Source organism: Austrofundulus limnaeus, unplaced genomic scaffold, assembly GCF_001266775.1.
Source record: "Austrofundulus limnaeus strain Quisiro unplaced genomic scaffold, Austrofundulus_limnaeus-1.0 Scaffold208, whole genome shotgun sequence".
Classification (NCBI taxonomy): Eukaryota; Metazoa; Chordata; class Actinopteri; order Cyprinodontiformes; family Rivulidae; genus Austrofundulus; species Austrofundulus limnaeus.
In genome coordinates, this window is record NW_013952610.1 from 603,817 (window position 1) to 611,857 (window position 8,041).

General features: G+C 39.3%; 1 non-coding gene across 1 annotated transcript; it reads right to left on the reverse strand.

The window, feature by feature from the left end:
* Positions 1-5,730: 5,730 nt before the first annotated feature.
* Positions 5,731-5,802, reverse strand: trnaa-ugc (transfer RNA alanine (anticodon UGC)). The gene has a single exon. It is a non-coding gene; the product is annotated as a tRNA-Ala (tRNA).
* Positions 5,803-8,041: the final 2,239 nt, after the last annotated feature.

Consider the following 8,041-nt stretch of genomic DNA (forward strand, 5'->3'; position numbering starts at 1 on the left):
CACACACACACACACACACACACACACCACACACACACACACACACACACACACACACACACACACACACACACAAACAAATCAATGCTCAAGTCTTCATTATATACAGACAAACTAGGACCACCTGAAAAAACAGATTTGTTTATAAAGTAAAGCTGTGCTGCACTTTTTAGCCACTAGATGGCAGCAATATTGTATAAATTCACCCTCAGCCTGACCTGATCTGTATGACTTCAGGTTTATCTGAAAGCCTATAAAAACATGCTTGGATGACAGAAACTTTCATAGACGTAGTTTAAAACAGCAGAGAAAAACTGTTTGTGTGAAAATTGTTGTATTTTGAAAATTTAATTTAAAACTAGGGCTCTTATTCCTGCCTCTTAAAGCATAAACTGCTCATAAATCTTTGCATATTGATTTCCTTTTATCATTCCACAATATTAAAATAAACCCAGTGGCCCTGCCTGACTTTGATCCCATGCTCTCATCCTCAAATGTCCATTTATTATTGCGGACTCGACACAAACCTTCCAAACAGCCCTCTTCCATCTTTCTTTGTGCCTGCTGTTTAACATTTAATGAGCCATCAGCAGATAACTAATGGGACTGCAGGGAGAACAGAGGATCAGTAGGTTAACAGAAAAAAATAAAAACAGAAAGTTGGATGCGACTTTAAATTCCTGCAGTAAATTGAAATCAGTCTCTGCTCCTTTTATCTCGGTGTCACACGCAGCTACAGCGCAGAAGTTATTGTGGATTCTGAGCCAAAAGTTTGCAGAAATCTTTAAATTCATCGGAAGGGGGGAGGAATTTGCTCGTTTTCCACTGATGGATGCCTGTTGTCTGCTCCCAGCAGGTTGAAGACGAGGGCAGGAGGAAAAAAAGGTTTACAGCCTGGGAAGATTACTAAAAACATTCAAAAGCCAAGATGCTTTATTTGGAGTTCTGACACGCGCTGCAGCTCTCGACGTGGATTTAAAAAGTGTTAATTCTCTGACACTCGGGCGTCGTCAGCATAAGACGACGTGCATCTGACTGTTCAGTCAGTCTGGTTGCAGAAAAAAAACATAAAGTTAAAGAAAAAGGAGGAAAAAGCAGCAACATTTTAGCATAAATTAAAAAAAATTTAAACGCAGGAAATGGGAAAGAAAAAGCAGAGTAATAAAAAACATGCTTTTAAAAGAGGGGAAAGAAGAGACATGTTTCTGTCTGCTCTGTAGCAAAAAAAGATAAAAGTAAAAATCCTTGGGAGATGGACACTGATGGAGGAAAGTAGGTTAGAGCCAATCGATCGCAATTCCCTCTAAGTGTCCGGGGACTTGGAGTGAAGGATAGAAGGAAAACCAGACACTAGTGGATTCTTGGGAAGATGAGATGAAAAAGGGACGGACGAGAGTTCAGGATGATGGACCAGGCTGTCAGCAACACATTAGGGGACATGTCACGCAAAATACACTTTTTTAGCTGTTAAATACATTTGTTGGACTTGGAGTGTCTAACAGGCAGAAAAGTTGAATTTAGTTGCTCCTGGTGCTCAAAGAAATTTTCATATTCTGTTTGGTTCAGGTTTTCAGTTTTCTCTGTTTTCTGATCTGCCGTCAAATTATCTGCGATGGAACTGTCAAAGAAGGTCTGGACTTACCGACTACAATTTCCTCCTCTTCATCCTCCTCTGGCTCCTACATGTCAGGCTGGATGGACAAGTCTTCTGTTGTTGATGTCTTTTAATTAAATTGTAAATAAAATGTTTGTGCAAGCTACAAAATGCTAAACCTCGCTTTAAAACCGGAGTGGACCGGTCTGGAAGCTGGAGGGGGGCGGGGCTTAAAGTGTCTTGAAGGAACAGTAACAAAACCAGCTGCTTTGAGACACACCTCAAAAAAGGGTTAAAAGAGGAGCTGGTAAAGTTAGAATAAGGAGAAATTCAGACCGAAGTATTGCAGTTCCACTTTGTAAAGACTCCAACTGAAGGATTTAAATGTGAAAAGGGAGGATTTAAAAGCAGGATATGTCAATGGTAAAATATGGTAAAATATGGTAAAATTCGAACTGGTGGTAATGTCAATGTCAAATTTGTTTGTATAGCACATTAAAAGCAACAAAAGCTGACTGAAGTGCTTTACAGTTAAGACAATCACATAAATATGATGAGGCCAGACCATTAAAAACTTTAAAAGCCAACAATAAAGTCTTAAAATCAATTCGCAGGTGAACAGGAAGTCAAACAAGAGAAGCCAGGACCGGGGTTATGTGTTCATGTTTTTTAGTACCTGTTAAAGACGAGCTGCTTCCTTCTGGACATTGGTTTATGTTTAAAAACAGTTAAATACTCAAGTATTGCTTTGAAGCATTCAGTTCTCTAACAAAATGATCAGTCAAGCAAATATCATGACTGCCTTCATAAACCTGGATTAAACTTAATAAAATTGGACGAACTGCACCACCCTGTGGTTTGGTGTGTCGTATTTCTAGTGTTTTTCACACTCTCCTTTATTAAGATGTTTTATTTAGCTGTTTCTCACAATGATTCCTGCTGTTTCCATCATTAAAATAAGAGTCGGGTCTTGAGTAGAAGTTGAGAGGTCTATTGGGCGAGACAGCAGAGTAATGAGGTAAGCTTCATTATGTTCACGTTTAAACTGCTAAATACTTTTATGTCGGTCTCATTTTCAATCTGTGCTGAGTTGAATAACTTTACATTCAGTTCTGACACGTAAGATTTAAAAATAATCCATTATGTCCTGTCTTCTGTCGTAGACCTGACTCTCCTTACTCTCAGTTTCCATTCTTCCTGCTCAGGTTAGAGATTAGGAATCCATTAAATTGTGAGCCTCAGCGAGTGAGCAACCCTTCTGATCTACAAGTCTAATGCTGCTCCTGCGCCTCATTAGGATGTCCTCCTCGGTGTCGATGTGTGTCTGTGTAGCTGGGGAGATAAATCGTGACACGCTTGCCGAGGTTAGCAGGGCTGGGCGGCAGTCGAATCTCATTAAAACTGCATCTTTATGTCACAGCCTCTCAGTTTGATAACAGTTTTATTAAGTAGCATCATTTAAATATGTAAAAATTAGCTAACTTCTCTTGCTAAAGCGTGAAGGGAAGGGAAATGTTTTATGACCAGTTTCAGCAAATTTCTGCCCAAAATTTTGTTTTTATTGTTGTATTGATTAGGCTAACAGAAGCAGTAATTATTGGTTGTTGTGACAGGAAATCAGTGTCTTACCTGCTGCAGACAGCAGCCAGAACTGTCAAGGTTTAGTTTCTGGTGTTTTTGAGTTAATCCTTCTCTGATATTAAGTTTCATTATGCTAGCTTTAGTTATGTTTTTGAACTGATGTCACCATGATGGCTGTCTGCTGCAGGTAAGATACTGACTAGCCACAGAGCCCCATTTCGCAAAATCTAAATTAAAATACCCGAATAAACATTAACTGGTGAGTAATTTAAATGTTGGGAAGCTGGACTCCTTTAACAGAAAAATAGAGATGGTTCCATCCAAATCCTAAAACCCTTTCATCGTCTTTACCTGCTTAATCTCTGTAGGTAACAGGGATCTATGTCCAGCAGGCGGGGGACACCCTGGACAGGTCATAAATCCATCACAGAGACACCAAGAAGACAAACAACTGTCGAAACTCTCATCTTGGAAGAATTTGAAATAACCAATTAATCTAACGTGTTTTTCAGTCTGTTGGAGAAAACTGGAGGTTCAAGGCCAGGATTTGATCCACTGTGAGGCAACAGCTCTTTCACCACAAACAAAACAAAACAAAAACATTTTTATTCCTAGAAACAGGCCAGTCTGTGGCTAACACCCACAAATACATTGATGTATCTTTATTTCTGTCCATTTATTGTGCAGATTTCTAAGTAGGGAAATGTGCATTTAGACGAGCGCCTCGTCCTCCTGACCGCTGACTGTTTTAACATTAGCTGGTGTGTTTTAAGTAACGACACTAATGCTGTACAAGAAGAGGAAGCTGAGCTCTGTTCTCACTGTGAGATAAGTGTCTGCTGATAAGGAGAACGGATGGTGTACTCTGTAATGGCTGGAATCCTAATAACAGCTTCCTGCTAATCCTACAACAGCTGTAGGATTTAGTCGCAGAAAAACAATTGAACAATACAAAACATATTAAAAGTTTAGAATTTCTTTTGACTGTTTTTTAAAAGTAGTTTAAAATAAGTAACTTTATGCAAATGTGACATATTTGTCACCACATAATTCAATATATTAGCAACTGTAGTCCAAAAAAATCATTCATAATAGCATTTATTGTAAATTATTAGTGTTTTTGACAATAACTTGTGCAAGTAAATCTTTTTTTATGATGATGTAAACTCTATAATGTGCTTATCAACATGAAGGAAGTGTTGTTGCATTCCTGTCTGTGGAATTTCCCTCTGAAATCAACCTAATGACGCTGATGCTACAGACACTGTCCTCGCCTGTCAGTGTGTGTGTCTGTGTGTGTGTGTGTGTGTGTGTGTGTGTGTGTGTGTGTGTGTGTGAAGGCTAATGATGAATCGCTCATTGATGTAGTTTGAGGCGATGACAAACAGGACATTGATCCTCTGCTATGTGTGACCCTGCAGTTCTGTTTCAGCCGTGTGGTTGTAGTGAAAATTAAAGCAGACAGACACTTAATAAGGAATAAAGAATGGAGGGAAAGAAGAGCTCTTTTATCTGTTTGTCAAAGGACAGTTGGAACAAGACATCTTTTTTTAAGTGTCTGTAGTAGACAGGGTTATAGCTTTATCTGGTTAGATTTAAGGTGCAGTAGAGGCTTTTTTTAATATCCAAAAAAGCCCTATCTTTGTGTAATTGTTTCTGCTAATTTCTTTTTTTATTGTCAGCAAGAAACAAAAATTCCTATAGATATATTAGGTTAAAAAGCATCAATACCACTATTTTTCAGGTACTTACATTAGAATACTTAGATACAAGTACTAATAAATGCCATCATCATTTCTTATAGTTAGTAGAACCTCGAATCCCAAATTTAAGCAATTCCAAAGAGTGATTTGTAGATTAAAATTTGTATTTGAACACATTTTTCCCTTTTGTAAGAAAGGAAAAAGGCTCAATAGAAGCAGTAACTAAAAATCAATACAATAATAAGACCGATAAAAGATTGATAAAAGCTGGAAAACAATTCAGCTCACAAAGAAGACGGTTTAAAAAAAGTCACAATTATTAGTCATTAGCCTAGCATTGGCTATTTCCTTTCCTTGTAGACCAAGGCTGCACTCGTTAAGCAGCTGCAAACAAAAAGTCAGATAAGTAGGCTAATAAAAGATTTAAAGGTGTAGATCCTCAGTTGTCCAGGAAGTATTGATCCTGACAGACTGCAATGAAAGCAACTGGATTTTATTTTATTTATTTATTTATTTATTTATTGTATTCTTAAAAGTGAAAGAATTGTCCTCTGATGAGAAGCAAAATGTCACCATGAATCAAACAGAAAACCCTAAAGGCTTTGAGTTAGTTTGTTAAAGTAAAAAAGTCACTGTTGATTATTCTGACGTGCTGTTGTAGCTGCAGTAATTACCTACAATGACTGCACGCTGAAATGCTCTCTGGAATATTAGTTTTAATTGGTATATTGCAAGACGCTTTCACCATTTTGCTTTACATAAAGCTTAAGAGTAAAGATGTCCTATTTGGACTGGAAAACGGTGATGTAAGGAGAGGAAACAAGGTGGTTTCCAGACACAGATGTTTCTAAATGGAGATGCTGGGGATTGAWCCCAGGACCTCATACATGCAAAGCATGCGCTCTACCACTGAGCTACATCCCCTTCCACTGCTCTGCACAGCTGAGGATAATTAGGACAGGAGATTAATGAATATAGACTGACCTCATGCACAACCTGTGCAAAACAAAAACAAAAGTAACAAATAACTCATGTGATTTTACTGCACAGTGGATTCATGTTAATGTATGTTTTCTTGTGAAAATGGACAGCATTCACGTCAGGAACCTCTCAGTTCAAGATATGTTAATTTGTTTCACATGAGGAGCACGTAAACCTGTTTTCAAAGCTGCCTTGTCATTAAAAACAATTGGTGCTTAAACTGAATTTATTTGACCTGATTTAAATAAGTGACAAATTTGTTAAAATTCTAAGAGCTCATCAGAGTTTCACGGTGAATAGTACTATATGAAAATTAAATCTTAAAAAATTAATTTTTGTGTTTTTTATAAGCTTAGACTCATTTATTTCCCATAAAATAACTAAAACAAATTGACTTGCACACAGATAAATTAAAACATTTTCTTTACCCCGAAAATTAGCATAAACTCCAAATATCCAGACTTGGTTTGGTGTTTTCCATTGTCATTCAAAAGCCATTCAAAAGCCTCACCAATGCTAATGCCAACCTATCTATGCTAGTTGCTAGCCTCTCTAATGCTAGCACCAGCTTATTCATGCTAGTTGCTAGCCTCTCTAATGCTAGCACCAGCTTATTCATGCTAGTTGCNCTCTAATGCTAGCACCAGCTTATTCATGCTAGTTGCTAGCCTCTCTAATGCTAGCACCAGCTTATTCATGCTAGTTGCTAGCCTCTCTAATGCTAACACCAGCTTATTCATGCTAGTTGCTAGCCTCTCTAATGCTAATACCAGTCTATTCATGCTAGTTGCTAGCCTCTCTAATGCTAATACCAGCCTATCTATGCTAGTAGCTAGCCTCTTTAATGCTAACGCCAGTCTATCCATGCTAGTTGCTAGCCTCTCTAATGCTAGTGCCAGCTTATCCATGCTAGTCACTAGCCTCTCCATTGATAACACCAGCTTATCCATGTTAGTCACTACCTTCTCCAAAGCTAGTGTCAGCTTATCCATGCTAGTCACTAGCCTCTCTAATGCTAACACCAGCCTATCCATGCTAGTCACTAGCCTCTTTAAGGCTAGTGCCAGCTTATCCATGCTAGTTGCTAGCCTCTCCAATGCTAATGCAAATGAATAGTCTCCTTCTCATTTGCCAGTGCAGGCATCTCAGTTACCGGTGCCAGTCTATCATTAATCAGATCAATAGCTGGCTTATGAATAGATTTAGCCTCCTGCTACATGGACAGAGTAACCGCTGGTTGCGCAGTAGTCTTAATTTTGACCCTCATACTGCGCCATACAATGGCCTTCTTAACTCCAGGAGGTAATAACTAGCAGGAGCAGCCACAGGGTAGGAATGCGCGATATGAACGATGTACAGTAGAAACGAAATAAATTTGTCCTATGATAGAGATCTGTAGTCTACCGGCCAACTGCGCAATTCTTTTTGATGATGTAACCAGCTGGAGTCAAAATAGAGGAAGCGGGAAGCAGCCTGGCTGAGAGCGCAAATGAGGAGGGGGAAAAAAAAACACCCGGACCGGACCTGGTTCGGGTGTGCGAAAATGAACGCCGAACTGTTTACATATTTATGTGACTGCCGTGCTCCGGTCGGATGCCGACCGACCACACTGCCTGCTGCGGGAGGAGCGCGCGCCGCAGCACATGGTGATGCAGCGAGGCGACTGTCAGTGCAGGTGAAGTAGTGCTCCAGGACTCACAAAAGCTTGCTGAGTCTGGACTTCGTTTCTCCTGCGGTCATAGCGCGACGCTGCACGGCCGAATGCGCGCGCACTCCGCACCCACTTCGTGCGCGTTCCAAAGCGCAACTACAAAACCCAGCCTTTACTGTCTCCTTGTACAGCGGAGAAGCCCAGCGGAAAAGGCTGACAGTCAGACTGTCTTTCAAAAAAAAAAAAAAAAGGTAAAGCGTAAACGGGATGATTGTCACCCCGCCGGAGCGCGCACAGATTAAACACGTGGAGTGCAGAAAAAATAATCTGCAAAGTGTGTAAATAGGAATAAATACAAGCAATTTGTTTTACCACCTTAAAACGAAGCAGGTTATTCCAAACACAACATCCAATGGATGCAGATTTCTATTACATTATTGTTATTGTGTGTGTTTTATATACAGTATATAAATCTTTGATTTAACCAGGTAGGTCTCCCTTAAATTTAGATTTTTATGGGAGACTTTAAAG